General features: G+C 38.1%; 1 protein-coding gene across 5 annotated transcripts in view; it reads left to right on the forward strand.

Annotated features, from left to right (window-relative positions):
* Positions 1-22,694, forward strand: part of LOC115217207 (MAGUK p55 subfamily member 5-like) — a 140,476-nt gene that overhangs the window by 29,883 nt on the left and 87,899 nt on the right. The window contains exon 1 of one of the 5 annotated variants that reach the window (XM_036507047.1): positions 13,886-14,026. The exons of 3 other annotated variants lie outside the window; for them this stretch is intronic. The gene's annotated coding sequence lies outside the window, so the exon portion shown is untranslated. Of the gene's footprint in view, positions 1-13,885; positions 14,027-20,107; positions 20,255-22,694 lie in introns of those variants that run through there. One more of the 5 variants, XM_036507048.1, reaches the window with a different exon arrangement.

Genomic DNA, 22,694 nt, shown 5'->3' on the forward strand with positions numbered 1-22,694 from the left:
TTGTTCATCCAATCAGCATTTAGTGACACTCACCGTTGATTCAATAATATTCATTTACCAAAACAGTTCACATCTGCCATGTTGCATCCCATGATTTCAGTGTACCCTGGACTCAGTGGTTACATGCTGCTTAACACATAGCTCTGACTCTGACAGGATCTACTACTCTGGATCAGAGCAGACGTGGGAACAATAATGGCAAAGAGATGGTTCTACACTCTTCAAAACCCTGGAATTCCTGAACCAGATGCATTTTAAAACCCTAACCCAGTACAAATAATTCCTTAAAATACCTCAAAACTGTAAATTTGTGGGGTCAGAGCAAGTGATTTTAGGTGCTTATATATTGCATATTTGGTAGTTATTTTATTAAGAGAGGTGACCCTGGAAAGGACTAAATGCTAAGGTGCTTAGTCTAGAGTACCACATTCTACACACCTCTACTCTTCAGCCATTATCATATCTGAAAATGATAACAAACTATAAATAATGTCAACCTCTTATCATTTAATTGTGCATATATTGTTTCTTCATTCTTATCAATGTTAGAATGTGAATGACTCTTTCTCTCCCTCCCTCTCTCACACACACATTTTAGGATATATGCATGTATGTATATATAAAATAAATGAAGATCAATGGCAGTGCAGTACATACTGTAAAGATCTCAATAGCATTGTAATTTATTTGTAATTGGTGGATTGCACAATCCAAAATCCTCAGGCATTGTGAACCATTGAATGTATATACATACATATACATCCACATGTGTATGCATACACATGTTGATATATATATATATTATAAATCTGAAATGCGAAAAGTTTGTTTGTTTGTTTGGTTTTGGCATTGAGAACGGGTTAAAGGCCACTAGATTCTGTCGGATTGACTCCAAAATTTACAGGGACATGTAAAATGAGGCGAGGATGCCAGTGGGCTAGGTTAGAAATCGCTATCTTAAAAGGTGTCGTTGTTAGGGCCAAAAATGCACTTTGACAAGTCTATTCTCATTCTTTTATGTATCTGTCTTCCTCCGTCACTCACTTTCTATATATAACTTCGTTTAACAGCGTCTAACTCCCTTACCTTCATTTTCTCTTTATAACGCTGTGTCACAGCGTTCTATATCTCCCCCCTCCCCGCCTTCGACAGCGCTTTCACACTCTCTCTCTACGTCTGTCTGCATTCATAGAGAGAATTATCATCGCCACCACCACCACCACCACCACACAATCATGAGAACAAATATTATGAATCAGATATTTATTGGGTTTATTTATAGATGTGTGTGTGTGTGTTCTATATATAAATATGTATATATAATATATATATACAAAGTGTATATATCTGTATTTATGTATATTAAACTTTTTAATACTTTTTGATAGTTATACATATATTTTTTTAAAATTATAAATATAAATTAATAATTTTAATTTTGAATTTAAATAATTTAAATTTTTCAATTTTATATTTTATATATTTTGTATGTTATATTTTTATTTTTACGTTTTAGTTTGTTTTTCACTGTTTGATTTGCCTATTAGTGGTTTTATCTCTAATTTAATTTATACACATATATATATATAATTTGTATACATTTTATATATAATGCGTGCACACACACACACACACAAATATATATATATATAATATATATATATAATATATATATATATAATATATATATATAAAATGTGTGCATTATGTGGTCGGTTGAGCTGAAAATAGGCACACCTATGTTAAAAGTGCTGGCAAGTTTGCATGACAACTATTTTTTTCCTCAAATGAAAGGTGTGACCTCTAGGATAAAATTCCTCATCTTATAAAATGTGGCCCCAGTAAACCCAAGTGAAATCGGGTTATATTAACCAAAATGTGAAAAGGAGTCTAAATGGGGCTGGAAGGGGATTAAAATTTACAGGAGCGGGTGTTTAGGAATTCTGTAACATCAAGCTAAAAAATTTGCGCCAGCCTTTTAGTCGTCAATGTGTTGCCATCCATGATGAAGAAGTTTTGAATGCTTGCCATGGTGAGTCTAAGGTCATGAGAAAGAATCACTTCAAAACTTGGTGTTTAGGAATTTTCTTTTACATCAAGTTCAAAATTTTATGCCAGCCGTTAAACTGTCAATACGTTGCTGTCCGTCGTTAAGAAATGCCAGCCATGGTGACTCTACTATCCTCAGATTCTATCCCTTCAAACTTTGGTTTCCAATATTTTATTATTTTTATTCAGCTCGCAAGTTCGTCTGTCCCTTTTAAATATTAGTGTTTTGCTGTCTGCCTTGAAGCAGACCTTTCCGTTGTCACTGCCTGATATTTATGATTGATCTTTCTAAATATTTTATTTCTCAACTTACTCAAGATCTTTTGTTGTTTATAAATGGGAGAGAGATAGATAAAGATAGAGAGTAAGTGAAAGCGAGGGAGAGTCCAAGAGAAAAGAAAAGTAAGAGAGTGGGAAAATGAGAGAGAAAAGAGAGAGAAACAAAGAGGGAGAACCATCATCATCATCGTATAATGTCCGTTTTGCGTGCTAGCACGGGTTGGACAGTTTGACCGGGGTCTGGGAAGCCAGGAGGCTGCACCAGGCTCCAGTCTGATCTGGCAGTGTTTCTACAGGTGGATGCCCTTCCTAACACCAACCACTCTGTGAGTGTAGTGGGTGCTTTTTTCATGCCACCGGCACAGGTGCCAGGGGGCCTGGCAGCGGCCACGATCGGTTGGTGCTTTTTACGTACCACCGGCACAGAAACCAGTCAAGGCGGCACTGCCATCGGCCACATTCGGATGGTGCTTTTTACATGCTGAAAGGAAGCAACAGAAAGTAACAACCACACTCTTATCCGCATGTAGAGCGGGTCACCTTAAGCTAGTATATATATATATATATAAATATATACATGCATATCAGTTAAATGTCCCTAGTCATAAAAAAAACCATGCTCAGAATGAGTAATAGAGCAGTTGTATTTTTATATATCATTGAGTAGTATATATCATAGTTATGACACATAACTGGTCAGTTCTATTGCCCAGGTGCAATAGTGGGTGCAAAGCCAATGGTAACATTCTGACCAGTTATATACTATAACTAATAATATATTCGTTTCTACCCTAGGCACAAGGCCTGAAATTTCTGGGGAGGAGGACAGTCGATTAGATCGACCCCAGTATGCAACTGGTACTTAATTTATTGACCCTGAAAGGATGAAAGACAAAGTCGACCTTGGCAGAATTTGAACTCAGAACGTAAAGACCATTTCACCCGGCGTGCTAATGTTTCTGCCAGCTCGCTGCCATCATAACCAATAACATATTGCTTGATGATATATAAACACACATGCACGTACGCACACACATATATATGCTAGAAGTAATTGTCGTTTCTGTGATATTACCTCACTCTTCCAGAAGCTTCCAACCTAGTTTGACCTAATACTCTATTTAAGAAACACAAAGAAGGAAAACATTAATGTCTCTCTCTCTCTCACTGACATTTATAGTTTGTCATTTGACTCGGTATAATGTTTCTATTTCTTTTTATATTGCTAGCACAATATCATCTAAGATATGTGGCACAGTTATAGAAATAGTATTTGGTAGGTGTGTCAATAATCTGACAAAGACCAGAGTTGACTCAACTCCATACTTCTGTCCCATATTATTCAACTTTATACATTTCTGTAAACCTATGATCTTTTCTCTCGAGTTTTGAGACAAACTTCTGGTTTTAAAGTAACCTGAATTAAAACATTCCATCGAAATTTCATGGCAATGAATGTCATTATTCAGTTTTATTTCAAGATTTCTTACCAATAGAGGAAGAATTGGTTTCTAACCCAGAGTCGAGCTTCCTTCATTGGAATTTCAACATCAACAACAGGGTATTTTTGTTTGTATGTATGTATGTATTTATGTATGTGCAGATTTGTATGTTTTTTATGTATGTCTTCTCATGCATATAGTTACATATCTAGACATGTTCATATAAATTTAAATGATAAACTTCTGGAAAGTTTTACAGATGTTTACCGTTCCAGTGATGGATTAGATCTGTAGTCTTCGAATAGCTTTCTCCTTTCTGGTTTTGAGAAACCTAATTTCTCAAGATTGGTATTTAGGCAGTGTGTGACATTTCCCAGGGCCCAAATAATTACAGGTATAAACCATAAACCTGAACTTGTAATCTAGATAGAGTAACTGCAGATTTCTCAATAGTTCAGTATAGGTGTTCTCTTTTACATGTCTATGTATGTATGTATGTACACACGTGCGTGTGCACACAGGTGCAGGTATGGCTCTGTGGTAAAGAGTTTGCTTGCCAACAGCCATGTTCTAGATCAGTCCTACTGCATGGCACCTTGGGCAAGTGTTTTACAAGTGTCTTCTTCTATAGCCTTGTGTGTGAATTTGGTTGACAGAAACTGAAAGAAGCCTGTCGTATATGTATGCATGCATGTGTGTTTGCCCTCCACCACTGCTTGACAACTGGTGTTTTATTTATGTCCCCTTAACTTAGTGGTTTGGTAAAGGAAACTGATAGAATAAGTACCAGGTTTTAAAATATAAATGCTGGGGTCAATTCATTTGACTAAAACCCTGCAAGAGGGTGTGCTCCAGCTAGGCTTACAAAGAATAAGATATGTTGGGTTGTGGCCTGTAGAAGTGAAGTTGAAGTAGTGTGACACACTGACATTCACATTTATTGTATTAGATATGTTTAATTTGGGGGGAAACTGTATTTCGATTAAAGTGTATTTTATATATATATATTTATGTATGTGTGTGTGTGTGTGTGTGTGTGTGTGTAATATATATGTACATGTGCACCTACACACATGTATGTATCAAAGAAAGCAAAAATAAAAATGATAGTGTTCAGTAGTTGGTTCAGTATGCTGGCCACAGGAATTTTTGTTCAGGAACATTGTACATCATCTCTCTCTTGCTCTTATTATTACTGCCATTGCAAACATCAACTCTCCCTAAATTTCTTTGTCTCCCTTTCTCTCCCTCTCTTTTTCTCTCTCTATCTGTCTTTGCCACCGCCCTCACCATCTCCATGCCTACTATTATTCACTATCTCTCACTATTCAATGTGTCATTGAATAGTGAGAGAGAGAGGGTCAAAGTGTGACACACTGACACACAAATTAGTTTTTGCATTTATTATATTAGATAAGAAACAGAAAGTCCTTGGTACTATAAGGGCATATGTATATGAATGGGTGTTTGTATGTATGTATTTAGTTAAACACTCCCTATTTAAACGGTGAATAAACTCAAAATTATCACTTTGAAGACTGCTTTTAAGTGAGAAACTTCCATCAGTCACCTTTTTGTAAACTTATAACCACCTGATTATTTAAGTGGAAAAATTATCAGAAAAGCTTTTTCTATTCATTTATTCAAACACACACACACATTATATATATATATATATATATATATATATATAAAATAAATATTAGGGAATAAATCCAAATTTACAGGGAAAAAAAATCAGATTTAGGATTAAATCCAATTTTATAGTAAAATATTATATAATATTAATTAGAGACAAAACCACTATTTTGCAAAACAAACAAGGAAAGACTTAATCAATACATAAGATTTTAATAAAAAGTCAAAAAAACCGCCACTACAATTGTTTCTTGTCCTGATCGACAATCTTCAGGTGGACTTCCAATTTTCAAGTCAGTTTCAAATTATGAAACTGACTTGAAAATTGGAAGTCCACCTGAAGATTGTCGATCAGGACAAGAAACAATTGTAGTGGCGGTTTTTTTGACTTTTTATTAAAATCTTATGTATTGATTAAGTCTTTCCTTGTTTGTTTTGCAAAATAGTGGTTTTGTCTCTAATTAATATTATATATATATATATATATATATATATAAACTGAGGAGGTTTGATATGACTGAAGCATGTTCAGGGTTATCCCTGCACATATCGAAGGTCACACCCACTCCTTTTAATTCCTGAATTTTACCCCCTTCTTACCCTGCCTTACTTGAGCAGAATTCATTATGAAGCTACTGGGGTTTCCCTTCCTCACAACAGATGCAATTATAATAAATTAAGCATATTTTACAGTTGTGTTTGCTTCCTATCCTTGTAGTTCCGGGTTCAGTGCCACTGCATGGAACCTTATGCAAGTGTCTTCTATGGCCCCAGTATGACCAAAGTCTTGTTGGTGAATTTAGTCGTCAGAAACTGAAAGAAGCCCATCATATAAGGGCACTTCAAACCTTTCACGCCCTACATTTTCAACTCAGATTCTTCAGACATGTCAGCCTTAGCTATCTTCAAAAGGTTTCAGATGGTGTCAAGCCATTTTCCATGCATGGCTGAGTACTTACGAGGTTTGTTTCCAAACCACAGGCTTTCAGGTTTAGTCTCAATGCAAAGTACTAACGAAAGCCTTGGATTTGGTAGATGGAAACTGAAAGAAGCCTGTATTTGCGAGTGTATGCATACTTCATCAATGTAACTACATGTGCTGTTGGGGATATTTTTGCTTCTCTGGACTTTTCTATTTTCCTTTCTGATGAAGAACTATGCTCAAAATGTCAAAACCTCTCTTTACTGAGTGTGAAACTAATACATTCCATGTGCACATCTTCTTGTTTGTTATTATGTTTGATTTTTTGATTTGACTATATACATGCATACATACATACACACACACACACACACATATATATATACTAGCTGGTGTACCCAGTAATTCCCAGGGGTAAAGATGTTCTATTGAAGCGCCTTATTACTCTGATATAAGAAAGCACTTTCATTATAACTGCCACAAAAGGTGTATTTCTGTCACGAAAAAGTACAAAAAACTGTCAGCTGGAGGAGGGAGACATTGTTGGAGGTTGGTGAGAGACGTTGTTGGAGTTTGGTGAGAGACGTTGTTGGAGTTTGGTGATAGGCTAAGACATTCTGCTTAGTCAAGCCATCTGGGAATTGTATAACTGCTGTCATTCACAGAGAAACTATTGTTTTACAGTGAGAAAAGTGTGGAATTCTTAAGTGAAATTTGGCAATCGAGGATCGAATCCATGCTATGCCTGCATGAAGCCACTACAAATACGTTGTGGAATAAAAAATTTATCTTCCATCATGGAAAAAGTGTAACTGTAAAAATGCAGAATTATCAGAGTAATGAGCATTCAAAAAAAGTATGTATGTATAGAAATGTATGAAGTCCTTAGTGTTTAAGATACAAATTAAGGAAGTACAATAATAATGTTTAGCAGTTCAAAACTGTGAGTAGAGAAATGCAGAATTAGGTCGGCTGATTGTGAGAATCAAATATTGATTGCTTCGCTAAAATCTACAGGTGGTATGGGTTATTTCCCTTGGGTTTTTTAAATAAAATATTAGTAATATGTAGTATATAGAAGGATCCATTGCAGGGGCCCTATTATTGATTTTTTTTTCAACAATCTAAGTATGTCACGAGGTTTCCAGACATGAGTTCTACTCACGTGTCAAGTAAAGTACAAAAGTGACATTTTCTGCAAAAATTAGAAATTGGACACTCAAAAAAATCAATATTCAAAGTAATCACATAAACAATGAAATGGGTTATTTCCCTTGAGTGTTTAAAAAAATATTGTACAGGTGCTATGGGTTATTTCCCTTGGGTGTTTAAAAAAAATTAGTTATATGAGGTAGATATAAAGTTCCCTTCCAGGAGCCATAATATAGATTTTTTCAACAATCTAAGTATGTCAGTAGGTTTCCAGACACAAGTTCTACTCACGTGTCAAGTTTCATCAAAATCAATAAAATGATGTAGGAGTGAGCTAACAATGCTACAAACAAACTATATATATATATATATATATATATATATATAATATATATATATATATAATATATATATATATATATATATTATATATATATATATATATATATATATAGAGAGAGAGAGAGAGAGAGTTGGGTTGGGGAAGAGTGGATCTAGTAAGACCTGAACTTAGGACCATGCAGTCAGTGGTCAAATACCTTATCCACACAGCGTTTGATAATATAAATGATGTACAGAAAGATGGACAATATCTGTGTCCCTTTTGCTGGAGATTGGTGGGGGTAAGCGAGAAAGAAATGACAGTTCATCGGTTGTTGTAGTAAGAAGCAGACCCTCAATGCATTGATTGACCCTCAACTTGGAAACTTGATCCAAAGGCTTGCAATAGATTGGACCCCACTAAAAGTACTCAAAGACTTGGTGGTGGGTGTTAAAACGTCTATCACCAGGCTCATTGGAACTGGGTAGATAGCTTCTATCTAGCTAATTCGACTTGTAAACTTGGACTGATCTGGAGCTGTGGTAGAAGCCACTTGATCAAGGTGCCATGCATTGGGATTAAACCAAGAATGGTGTGATTGCAAGGGGAACTTCTTAACTTCATAACCATATCTATCAGACATAGAAACTTTTTTGTCCCAGACAAAACATTCACAAATATTCATTAGATCATTGGCTCCAGCTTTTTTGCACCATTAACTGGTTCCATGCAAGACAATTTTTCCATGGACCTGAGGATCACCACATAACAAAACACAAAGTCCATATCATCGTCGTACATCGACCTTCCATGCATGCATGGGTAGTACAATTGGCAGGGTTCTAGTGGTTGGATACCTTCCTAACACCGACCACTCTGTAGAGTGGACTCAGTGCTTTTTACATGGCACTAGCAGAGGCAAGGTTAGTTTTAGAAAGGTTTTTACAGCTGGATGCCCTTCCAAATGCCAACCACTTTACAGTGTGGACTGGATGCTTTTTATGTGGCACCAGCACAGGCAAAGTCTCCAATTATGTATACAATTTGTTACTTATATAATGCAAATGTAGTTATTACATTTTGTATTATGCCATTTATTTTTACCATAATTACATTCTTATATATATATATATATATATATATATATATAATACATGGCTCAGTGGTGAGAGCATTGGGCTCACAATCATGAGGTAGTGAGTTCAATTCCCAGATTAGGATGTGTGTTGTGTCCTTGAGCAAGACACTTTATTTCACGTTGCTCTAGTTCACTCAGCTGTAGAAATGAGTTGTGATGTCATTGGTGCCAAATTGTATCGGCCTTTGCCTTTTCCATAGATAGCATCAGTGGTGTGGAGAGGGGAGTCTGGTATGCATGGGCGACTGCTGGTCTTCCATAAACAACATTAACCAAAGTTATGCCTTGGAGGAGAACTTTCTAGGTGCAATCCCATGGTCATTCGTAATTGAAGGGCACCTTTACCCTTTACCGTTTTATGTGTTGGTAACACATAAAAAGCACCTTTTGATCGCTGGGCCTCATGGAAGCAACAACAAATGGCCGAGGCCTTTGGCAATATGCTGTGCTTGAGAAGAAGACCCGTCAAGTGAAATTGTAATCATGATAGATACTGGTGTCATGCATCTGGCACCTGTGTTAGTGAAATGTAAAAACACCCATTACATTCTTCGAGTGGTTAACATTAGGAAGGACCTCCAGCTGTAGAAAACTATGCTAGACTGGAGTCTGGTGCAGCCCCTCAGCTTACCAGTCCTGGTGAAACTGTCCAAACCATGCCAGATGGAAAAATGGATGTTAAATGGTGATAATACAACTCAGAATTAAAGAATTTATTCTTTTTGTGTGGCTCAGTACCAAATGACCATTGACCTAGTTCTGGACCACAACCCTCTGATTGGGGACCATTGTGTGGGAGGAAAAATGACCATCTGGAAAGTTCTATGCAGTTGCTGTATTTACAGTAGAGACAGACAGAGAGAGAGAAACATAATTCCTTTACATGTCAATTCGGAAATCCAGATTTGTCGGAAACTAATTCCTATCATTAATGCTGCTAATTCTGTTGAAAGTGGCATTAATGATACAACATCCAGTTTCCTATTCCTTAAATACTTATGGTTCTGTACTTAGTAAAAACAACAATAAAAAAAAATCAATATTTCATTAAAAAGATGGGAAAGCAACAATAAGCATGAAATCTACGGCCAATTCTGTTTCCAAGCATTGTTTCCTTCTTTCTTTCTTTTAAAGGGTTAGTTACACAGTATTGAATATTGGCCAAATCTACTTTGGCATTATTGTTTGAGGAGATGCTGTTGTTGTATTTTGAAAGCGAATGTATTATTATTGTTGTTGCTATTTGCGAGGAGAGGTCTGCTTTAGAATATTGTCATGTGGCGTAAATCAATGTCTTCAACTAATTGAAGAGAGAGTGACTGGCATTTTGTAGCAAACATTATTCATGGAATGGCTGACCTCGTTTCAAACATTCTCACCTCAACAGTAACAAATTAAATATGAAACAATGGTCAGCAGGAAGAGTCTTATTTTGTGAAGCATTTCTTTGCAGACATGGCTATTTGGTCAAGAAGCTCACGTTGCGACTGTGTGGTTCCAGGTTCAATCCTACTGTGTGGCACCTTGGGCAAGGGTCTTCTACTACAGCCCTGGCACTGACCAGTGTCCTGTGAGTGGATTTGGGAGATAGAAACAGTGTGTGTGTCCCCACCCTTAGACACATAACAACCAGTGTTAGTTTGTTTACGTCCACATAGTACTAAGCTGGTACCCATTTTTCAGCTGAGGAGACAGGAATGATATAAAATTAAATGCATTGATTGAGGACATAATGAGTCATCCTGTCCAATAAATTAACTCACAGATTAATGAGCAAGGCTACAAAACCCTAACGACTAGGGTCATACCCTCATATGCCTCCATGCATGCATATATAGGATGTGCTTGTGTACCTGTGTTTAAGTTTGCTGAACAAAAGCTGCCTGTGGCTTGAACACCTTTCATCTTCAAATAGTTGTCTTCTCAATCAAGGCTGATCTGTTGCTAAACACAAAATGTACAAAAAAAAAAAAATGATACTGAAGACTGATTTTGACGGGAAGCAATTCTTTTTCTCAGCATCCATTCATGTACGGAATAATTTGATAACCATCAGTCATTTTAAATTTCAAATCCAAAACAAGGGGGCTTTTTAAGTCAGTGATCGTTATCTGGCCCCTCAAATATTCATTTCAGCATTTTCAGATGTTTTTCTCCTGATTACATTAACCGATGATTAAAAGGGGTTCCTCTCATCACCATACTGTCTTTTCATATATCAAGGACATCATTGTGTCATCATCAAATGTATCCTTCTTTATTTTGGATGTTTGGGTGTGATTCGAAAGAGATTTAGCTGCTATTTCTAATAGATTGAGCAAATAGTCTTGTTAGAAATAGCAGCTTCCTCATTACTCTTTTATTTGCTTGTCATTTGACTGCAGCCATGCTGGAGCACTGCCTTTAATTGAACAAATCAACCCAAGGACTTATTCTTTGTAAGACTAGTACTTATTCTGTCAGTCTCTTATGTTGAACCACTAAGTTACAGGGGATGGCGGTGCCCCAGCATGGCCACACCTCAAGAGCTGAAACTGTAAAACATAAACATAAACACCAGCATCGGTTGTCAAGCGATGGTGGGGGGACAAACACGGACACACCACACACACATACATATATACAATGAGCTTCTTTCAGTTTCTGTCTATCAAATCCACTCACAAAGCTTTGGTCAGCCCGAGGCTATAGTACACTTACCCAAGGTGCCACGCAGTGGGACTGAACCCTGAACTATGTGATTGGTAAGCAAACTACTTACCACACAACCACTCCTGTGCCATAGTTCATCTTATTTATACAGTAATGTACACCAGGCTTTTACTGCCTTGGGTGTCTGTAAGTTGGTAGCAATTTTCCCTCCAGATTTGCGTGTGTGTGTGTGTGTGTGTAGTAATGTACCTTTGTGCTGATATTAGCTTGTTTCTACAAAGTCTGTGCAGACACGGTCGTGGTTGAGTGATTAAGAAGATTGCTTTGCAGTCATGTGGTTTTCACTTCCGTTCTATTCTGTTGCACCCTTGGTGGTAAATGGCTTCTGCCATAAACCCGAGATGACCAAAGCCTTGTGAATGAATTTGGTAGATGGCAACTGTGTGGAAGCCCATTGTGTGTCTGCTTTCCAACCATGTGGTTTTGGGTTCAATCTCATTGCAGGTGCCTTCTATAGCCCTGGGCCGACTAAAGTGTTGTGAGTGAATTTGGTAGATGGAAACTGTGTCGAAGTTCAACGCTTCTGTGTGTGTGTGTGTGTGTGTGTGTGTGTGTCTTTGTATCTGTGTTTGCCCCCACCTTCCACAACTTCACAACCAGTGTTAATTTTTTTACGTCCCCATAACTTAGCATTTCGGAAAATGATAAACCGATAGAATAAATACCAGACGTACAAGAATTTACCAAAATAAGTACGGGGATCGATTTCTTTGAGTAAACCCTTGAAAGCTATGCTCCAGCATGGTCGCAGTCCAATAACTGGAACAAGTAAAAGATAAAAGAGAAATATTCATGCAGGTAACCATCTCTCAAGAACCGTATCGACACACTTCAATGGATGTGTGTTTATGAAATTATACGATTGATTTCTTCAATTAATAAAAAAAAATCGATTTCATTTTGAGAATCTTGTGTGCGCACATTTTTTGCTTTGTGCGTTATTTGTAAAAAGTGTGCGCGCGCACAAGCGCACAGCTTAGAGGAAACCTTGGTCACGAGTAGACGTAGATATCCTCTCGGTACTCCTACCTTTGACCCAGTGGAGCATCCTGGATGTGACAGCTGCGGAGAGAGAGAGAGCTACACCAGCATTCGGTTGATACTCATTTTCATCTATTTATACTGGAACAATGTTAAATGAAGTGCTTTGCTCAAGGACACAACACACTGCTTGCTCCAAGAACTGAACCTACCACCTTTTGATTATAAGACGAACATCCTAAACACTTGTTTCGATTCTTGATTATCGACCACTTCACATAACGTCTCTTCATTAAGAGAGCTGTCTGTACGCGCACGCATACACCACACAGACACACACACGCTATTTTGTCTATGTATCAAATCGATTACTAAATGGGTTTCTATATGGCCGCTCGTCCTGCTAAAAATAGTAGCCAATACCACACTGAAATCATGCAAAGAACGCGTTGGATAATGTGGTCCTCAGGGAAAGACAAAATGGAATGGCCATGGTTAGAATGGCTTTGTTCATTAGAGAGGTTTGTCTGCTCGATCAGGGCAGACTTCCTAGTCTCGTCACCAAACTAATCACTTCGAAAAGAAGTCAACCAGTTTGCTCCTCTGTCCGCACGGAGCGGAAGTGTGTCACTTCTGGTGTGTGCATGTCATTAACTCTAAGCATGCTTGTGTGTGTGTGTGTGTCTGCATACTATGTACGTGTGTGCGATATGTGTGTACGTGGTATTATCTGTGTGTGTGTTCATCTAGGTACGTGTGGTGATGGTGGTGATCTCGTATCGTTATTCTTCCTGCTGGCTGTATTACATATTTTTCTGTCGCTTGCCTTCCACTCACTTAAAAACACACACGCACTTGCTTGTCACTGTCAAATGGTGGTATTGCTACTGCTAAGATACCCCCTCCTCTCTCTCTCTCTCTCTCTCTTGTTTGGTGACATCTCCAAGACGCCAAAGATAAGTGCGTGATTAATGCAGTGCACCTTCTTTCGTGTGTATCTCGTGACGTCCACTAAAGCCGCTCTCCGTATCATTTCCATTCCCTCTTTTATTGCCTCTGCTAACTCTGCATGTGTATGTTCCTATGTACCCAAATGTGTGTACACGTGTTATATGTGCGTTCAGGTGTGTGTGTGCAGGTATGTATGTATAAATCTGCATGTGCTTTCGTATTTCTGTCAACGGAAACATTTGCTAAGAGCACTTGATTGCGATAGTTTTACTGTTATTGTTCAGCTCTCTCTCTCTCCTCTCTCTCTCTCTCTCTCTCTCTCTCCTCTTTCTCTCCTCTTCTCTCACTTATGATTCGGCTTTATTCCCCCACCGCCTTCTCCCTGGAGATTTAAAAGCCACCAAGGATCTGTCCACAAGACAGGCATGTTCCTTCTCGTGGTAGGTAGTTCTCATGTTTACTCGTTTTCTTGAATGAAAGAAAAATGAATATATTGTATATTTGTTTGGTTATATTTTGTTATGTTTCTTTTTTACATCTGTTTGTTTTTTTTAGTCCGTTATTGTATACAACACAAATCTAATCCCCCCCCCCGCGCGCGACACACACACACACACCGTAATATACACACAATCTTACCATCGTTGTTTTGTCATCTTCGTCGTCGACTCCATACGAATATAACTAGGTGAGAGTGTTGGGGGCTTGGGGAGAATTCCATCATTTACCGATGATGATGATTTATACCGGAGGCAAGGCCTCTTCAAATATTTAGGGCAACAAGTACAATCGATCGAGTCGACCTCGGTACTTCATTGATGTTTGCCTTTTCTTCCTTTCCGGATCAATAAAGCAAAGTGAATTGTGATAGAATTCGAACTCGGAATGTAAAGGGACATAACTAAATAAAAGGGCAGGGTTTTGCCCGCCACTTCCGAATTTCCAGAACCCACTGCTCATCATGACGATGAATATTATCGTCGTCATCGAACATGTAGCACAAAGCCGCAAACTTTGACGGAAAGGGGTCGATTAATTCGATCTGCACTATTTGATTGTTTATTTTATCGATTTCCTACCCGGATAGATGATCAAAGTCGACAGTAATAGAAAAACCACAAATTTATGGGCGAAATGTGTAACCGGTCGAATCGACTCATTTTCGTGCCGGGTGTTTTGAGATTTGTTTATTTATTTATTACTTTGGTGTTGGGTTTTAATTTGGAAGGAACTTAACATCGACTCCGGCGGGAATTGAACTCGGAACATAGAAGAAAGAAACTAAATTACCACGATTCATTTTATAGTCTGCATATTTTATTTCTTCCATTCTCATGGTTACAGAAATCGAGAGATGGCTACACATTTGAGGAGAGATATAGAAAGCGGTTGATTTTTAAACATTCTTTTTTTTATGGTTTATTCTGAAGAAGGGCATCATCCATGACTCTTTTTAAGGTCTCGGGACTGGTAGGAGGGAGGGAGGGAGGGAAAGAGACGAAGTTCTCCTCAGCTCGGGTTCAGATGTTTGCCGTGGTATAGATTCCACTGAAGGCATCTAAGGGCCAGGTGGAAGTGCTCAACCCGGCGTTGGATTGTGTCGCTACATGACTTGATACTACTTTTATTTTGTCTACTCTAGAATTTATGAAGTAAGGTCGATCCAGACCGGATTCGAACTCAGAGCGTACGGTTACATACATAATCAACTACCTGCATTTTGTCCGTCTTTTTACGGATTCTGCTAATCCACTGATTGCTAATCATTGGTAATGTTAGTAACGAATAGTAATGTCTGCGGGTTTTATCTTAGGTTAGTCCTGATTGAGAATGATTATAAGGAAAGGCATTCCAGCCGTAATCATCCGATCTTTTTCTTATTTTAAGGGAACCCTGGAACACATTAGCTAATGTGTCATTTTCTATGTCGATAAAGTGCAATTTTAGGGTAATTTGGCTGCTATTTCTAACAGGTCGAGAGACCACATAAAGGCCCACTGATTGGTTTGTAACAACAGTGTCTTATAGTATTGGCACAATGCAACGTATTTTAGGGTACATCTGCAACTGTTCCTTGATATATAATTCAACTTAAGCCTGGTTAACAGTTAAACAAACGAAACACTGCATGGGACCAGTGATAGAAGAGAGTTTAACTCTATATCAGTCTCGATCCAGTAAATTTTCACTCAGAGGTTCCATATGTGGCCATCCCTTCGTTTTATATGTCAGGAACTACATTATCCAACGCACCCCTCTTTCTTTGAGACGGTAGGGTATGATTTACGAGGTATTTTGCTGCTATTTCTAGCATGCTGAGCGACTGTGTAGTGGATCTCGCATAAGCTCGTCGCTGTTTATCTCCGGGTCAGCCCTGATCAAATAGACAAACTTATGATCACAGACGTTCCAGCTTCGTGACCATCATGTCACTGTTTCAAGCTCACCATCTCTCTTTTTTAAGACAATAGGGTGTGACTTAAAGGAGATTTCTCCCTCCTCTTGTGGTGTACCTATGTTTAGTCGTTGTCGGACACTAAAATAAACCGTTCCCTCTGAGGTGGTGGTCATGATGGTGATTAACGAGGGTGGTGCAGTGATAATCAGTGGAGCGTCAGACAACAAGCCTTTGCGGCTACTTATTTACGACTCTTTTACGTTCTGCTTTCATCCTTTCCTGATCGATAAAATAGAGGATCCATTCAAGTCCTGGACCCGATATAATTCAGCTCAAAAACCCACCCCCCTCCAAATTTGAAATATTCTGCTTCTTAACAACAACAACTACTACTACTACTACTTGTGTGTATGTGGTGGTGGGGATTTATTTTAATTTATTCTTGATCAAGAGGTTCTATGACAAAAGGCCTTCCAGCCTTGATCATCCCGCCTTTTTTCTTTATTTTCTGTGGTATAATGAGATTTATATTATACGATGTGCTCCTCCATTTTTTTAAAATGAGGAACAATGTGTGGTTTGAAGAAAGTTTGACTGTTATTCCTAGCAGGTCGATTGACTGTGGAACAGTGGCTCCCAACATTTTCACTACAAAAGAACCTCCTTTTATTTAAATTATTTTTTTCCGCGGACCAAAAAGCATTTGAAAAGTCTGTCTTACCTCAATAAATAGTTTTATTAAAGCCAATATACATTCGGTTTTCCTAGTTTCATTTTTGTTTTGTTTTCATCTTTTATTCGGGAGAGACTGGGTAGCTATGCTCCATTGGCAGGGCCTCCAAGACTGGTGAGAGGGAGAGAGAGGAAGAAAGGAAGGAATCTTCAGAAACGGAAACTTGGCCCCTATCTTAACAATAAAATGGACTCTGCGAAAGGCATCCACGATGCTAGGTGATGATGTTAAACCGGGCAAACGATTAAGTCAAGTGTTTGTAAGAGACATGAAACATTGTTGTACATTTTGTACTGCGACCTTTTAAAATTTCGCCCTCAGTTCACAATTCGCTTGTGTTACTTTTGTGACCCTCACCCCGCGCACACCCGCCAAGGTTCTGCAAACCTCAGGTTGGAAACTGCAGGTGTTTAATTACTTTCATTGGTTCGTATGTATGTCGGTGTTGTACAAGTATGTTTAGGGAGTAAGGTAGACTAATGATGTATTGTTTACGCTTAAGCTTACGGTTTAGCTCCATGTTGTAGCTATTATGCAGTTATAAAGAGATTATAATATTACTGCCATAGTGTTTAGTAACCCATCTCGACAACTTCTCGACGTGGGTTTGAATGTGAGGAAACACTCCTTTTCCATTTGCCAAAAGTAGCTGTAAATTAATACCTGTGTTCATGATTTGAAATCTAAAATAGGTTCTGAGTGTTTATTCCAATGAGAGACTGTTTTTACTGATCCGGTAAAATAATTTTTTTATCTTTTTCATTCCCCACCTTTACTCATTTGTCATGCAACTATCATAATCGGATTTTAAGTTCAGATCTCTTCTCGGTTCAAAATAGATTTTCATTCATTTTGGTGCCCGCAAACAACTGGTTCCATGTGCTATCCAAACGGTCATAGACTTAAGTTACACCATCGCACACTTTTTCTTTTATACATAAAAAAAAAGGTTTTGTTTTATTGTAATATTTTTATTAGTATCATCTGTATAAAACGTTAACCTGTGTCAATCATCAATCGTCTTTTTTCAGATATAACATTAACCCAATTTGCACCCTGCCTTTATTTGTTTATATTATTTTTAGACGGTCGTGTGTGGTTTAGGGCAGTTCTGGTTGTCATTTCTTGTAGCTTTAATGACCGCGTTGAGGTCGCAGCTCATTTACAGAAAACCCAATCAAAGTAATGGGTATTAGATAACGGTTTCTGATTTAGACGAAAATCCACTAATTTCGTGCTGAGTGGGTCAGTTGATACCATGAACCTCAATATTTGATGGGTACTTTATCCACCCGAAAAGATGAAAGGCACTTCATTAGTAGCTTTGCTTACTAGTCTGATTATTTGTTGTTAATATATATATATTTAATTCTGTGGTTTTCTTTATCTAGTGATTCATTTGAAGACGAAAATCTAGATATTTTCTGAAGAAGAGATTGTACTACTGACGTTCCGAAGTTATGTGGGCATTCTCAAAGTGTCTTCAATAGTAGTCCCTCGTGTAGTGAGGACTGGGAGTCAATCGATACGATCAATTCCACCATTACTTGACTGGTACTTTATTTGTTTTATCGATCCTGGATAAGAAGTAAAGTCGATGTCGGTGCGATTTGAGCCCAAGACGTAAAGAGCCGGAAGAAATGCCGTGAAGCATTTTTTCAGAAATTTGCGACGGTGCACAGCAAGGATGAGTGAAGCACTTTGAAAAGTATAATTTAAGCCTTAAATTAAGTAGCTCTAACATTAATATGGATTTTAAGCTACTTAAAAAGAAATGTCATATAATTTTGCTAAACAGAAGTTTAATTAACTAAGCAATTTTCTTTTCTTTTTTTTCTGAATTGTTTAACTACTTAAAATCTTAACTTTTCAAAACACGCGAAGTTTGAAATTAATTTTTAAAATTCAATCTCTAATGTACCACCAAATCAGAAACAGTGAAGTACAATTTCTTTGCTTTCTGTAATGAAAAGTAAAAGTGGAGAGTAAAAAGTTTTGTTAAGTGTAATCTGAACTCTTTCTCTTTCACACAACGCTTTCAAATCATATTATATTGTATTATAAATCGTATTAGTGTACAAAAATCTCTTGGCTGCATGTTAATGGTGTTTACATCTTTTTAAAGGTTGTTTTAATTCCATTATTGTTACAGAGACATTATTTCCCTGTGTTTCTTATAAGTTAAGAACGTTCACCAAATAGTTATCAATTCAAATCATGAATGACCAGCTACATAAATATTAACTCTAGTTAATATAATACAGTTTGCATTTGAAGTGTATAATGAGACATTTTGTATGCAATTGTTAATTATATTTTCATTAGGAAAAGAAAATTAAAAATGCAACATAAATGTATTCAATATATATTTCTTTTGCTATTTGCTAGAATATTCTGCGAATCGATCTGAGATTCCGACCTGCTGTTCTTGGTAAATTTCAGGCCAGTTATGATCAAGACCGTTCCAGTCATGACAGCCCAGTTTATGTATTAAAGACAGTGTATATACGGCTTCATTATCCAACGTTTCATTTTTATTTAAGACAGTAGGGTATAAGTTGAACAAGATTTGACCGTTATTTCTAGCAGGTCAGGCGACACGTAGAGGCTTCATCGTCAGCTGGGTGGTTATCGACATATGAGCAGAATCAATCTACTTTCGGCCCTCGACGTTCTGGGATCAAATCCTACTTGCGTTTACTTTATTAGTTCTTAAGAAGGTAAGAAGTAGAATAATTAGCAGATACTATTTAATAATTGTACTGATTCGATTCACAGAAGCATAACTTTCACATTCGAACAGGTACCATCGAGCAGTTAAAAGAAACTCCTTTTTAGAATTACCCTACAACTCGCCCTTTCTCGTTCTCTGTTCTTCCTCTTCTTTATACATTTGGTCATTGACCTGATCAAACGGTAAATAAGTAAATAAATAGCCAGTTTATAAATTGGTTTTTCTCTCGTCAGCCTTGAATGGTTTGAGGCAAAATTTGTCGGTAGCTAAGTAGGTTGGCTGCTTGATTCGTTTGGCCTGTTTCGGATTAAAAGAACAACAACAAAAAATGCAGTTTCTGCCATCTTCGCCGTCTCCACCTTCGTATGTATGTCTACCTGTCTGCTTGGTGATCTCCAGATGACCGACTATATTTGATATGCCTACAATGGCTGCAGAAATAACACATGCTTCCCATGCATTCGCACTCATTCTAACGCAAGCACATTACCATGCATGTGAGAGTTTGCACACAAACCTACGTTATGTAGAGACATATAAAGCATTCTCTCTCTCTCTCTCTTTACCTGTCTACCTCTTTCCCGCCCTCTCTACATATTTACTTACCTACCATTCTACTACCTAAAATACGTGTGACGAGGAAAGCAGAAGGCTAGAAATAGCAGCAAAATCTTTCATTCAAACCTTGAAGAGCACATTTGATAAAGGAGGCGATCTTAACAGTAACGACTGGAAACTCCGTGATCTTAGATGTCTGGAAGCAGGGCTGAGCCAAGGCTAAACAACCACATTTACGTGTGAAAGTAAATATACTAATTAAACTATGTGTGTAGATGTAAATACGCTCATTTTCTTCACACACACACACGTTAGCACATGTTCTGGCGTATGCCTACGTCGATATGCTTGTGCTTTTGAGAGACATACATATGTGCATAAGTTCAATATCGTAGACATACGGATACGCACATGCGAGCTCACAAGCACGCACACATATACACACACAGTCACGTACGCATACACTGTTATATACGTGTCAAAAAAGACCTCCACGTAGTCGCTCAATCAACTAGACATAGCAGCCAAAATGCACTCAGTCCACGGCCTTGCCATCCTAAAAACTGAAAGGGGCATTGAATAATGTAGCCCTGTTTATACCGTCTGAAAAAAAGAGAAAAAGGACGAGGGTGATCAAGGTTGAATGGAGGCCATGATCCTAGATCTGCTCAACCAGAGCTGAATAATGATTACAAGTATATACGGAGGCACGTGTTCACACACTATCAGCCAGTGTGTGTGTGTGTATAATTGTTAAAGAGGACATCAAACATTAAGGCAAGGCAAACATCTCAAGTCGTATAAATTATTATTATTATTAGAAAAAATATGTTGTTTTTTTTACGAAAAACAAAAACGGAGAAGTACACTTGATGAAGTAGACTCATATATGTGATTGTTTAATTTGCTGAATATAGCAGCTATACCTCCTTTAAACTACATTCTGCTTTACATTAAAGACGAGATGGTCACGACGGGAATGACTTAAAATTTGTCCCTGCTCGAGCAGAGTTTACCCTGGGCTAAGCAACAACAACAATTACACCAACATTTGCATTCGTTTATTTTTTTCTTTCATTCATAAACATTTATGCAACACACAGACATAAGCATTAAGCTTTGTTTTTCACCTGCACATGTATGCAAATGCACACACATGTATGTATGCACGTGCATATGTAGACAAGTGCACGGTGAAACCTACGGACACATGCACACCTACGTGTCTATCCCCATCTAGGGCTGTCTGAACAGTATTGTAACCCCTCCACCCCGTGGCCAGTTAGTGCACAAGACCCTATTGTATTTACTTATTGACTGCAAGCTCCAGCATACACAGGTCAGGTCTGGGCTTCTAAACCTGTGAGGGTCCCCTAGGAAGTGCCCAGAGTGACCACGCCCTAAAGCGACATCCTCTCCCCCCCCATCCCGACACACGGATACACAACCTTGTTGTCCAGCTAAAAGATTATCGATTACTGTCTGTCTGTCAATACCTTGTTGCTGCATTAATCATAGATGACCACCCCACCCCACCCCCTGTTCCTCTTATATTTATCCAGAATTATTCAACTTCTAATCACTTAACTCCACTGACAGTTCTACACAATTTACCCACTTCCCACAAACATTTAATCGATTCCCTTTTTCTGCCATCAGTCAATATCATCTTGTCAGTCATCTCACTCTTCATCAGTCAAGGTCACTTAACTCACAGTCAATCAGGGTCACCACACTATCTCTCATTGCTATCTCACTGCCAGTTTGTCATCTCACTCACCATCAGTCAATGTTACTTCATTTTTTTTGTCCATCAGTGTTGTCTTATTGACTGTCAGTCAATGCCAACTCACTGTCATTTCATTGTTGTCTCATTCATTACCAGTGAGTCACCTCTCCCATCATCAGTCAGTGTCATCTCATTCATTGTCAGTCAGTGTCCCCTCACTGTCACTCATTATCATCTTGCTCACTGCTAGTCAATGTTAATTCACTTGTCAGTAGTGTTTTCTCACTCACCATCAGTCATTATCATTTGATTCCATGTCAATCAACATCATCTTACTTGCTATCAGTCATATGTCTGCTCATTGGCTGTTGGTCAGTCAAGTTCACCTAACTCACTCATTAATCACCATCTCACTCAATCATTCAGTGCCCAATTTACCTCTGGTCAAGGCTACCTCTTTCACCATCCGTCATAATACAGCATACTCTCACTCGCTGTCAATGTCACCTCATACTCTCGCTTGCCCATCGGTCAGTCTTACCTCATTCACTGCCCATCAATCAATTCAGACACCATCAATTAATGCCACCTCATGCCATAAGTCATTACTCAATGCTAGGCCAGTCATTGTAACACAATATCAGATCATTCAGTCAATCAACATCATCTTATATCTACATTCACCATCACTCAACATCTCAGTACCCCCCCCCCACTTGCTGCCCTCCCCTCATCACTTGCAAAACCCTTACTCTTCCTTCTCCCCACGTTTGGTATTACCCTCTATTCTTCATCGTTAATGTTTCTGCAGCTTGTTTAATTAGATTAATATTAATTCATTCAGTTCAAAAGCTAATTACTCTCTGATGATAGAAATTTCGTGGATTCAACGAAGAACATAAATGCTTCTTCCGTCTTCCATCAATGGCATGTGAGTGCAAGTGCACTCTGCATCT

Source organism: Octopus sinensis, linkage group LG11 (genome assembly GCF_006345805.1).
Source record: "Octopus sinensis linkage group LG11, ASM634580v1, whole genome shotgun sequence".
In the NCBI taxonomy this organism is placed as follows: Eukaryota; Metazoa; Mollusca; class Cephalopoda; order Octopoda; family Octopodidae; genus Octopus; species Octopus sinensis.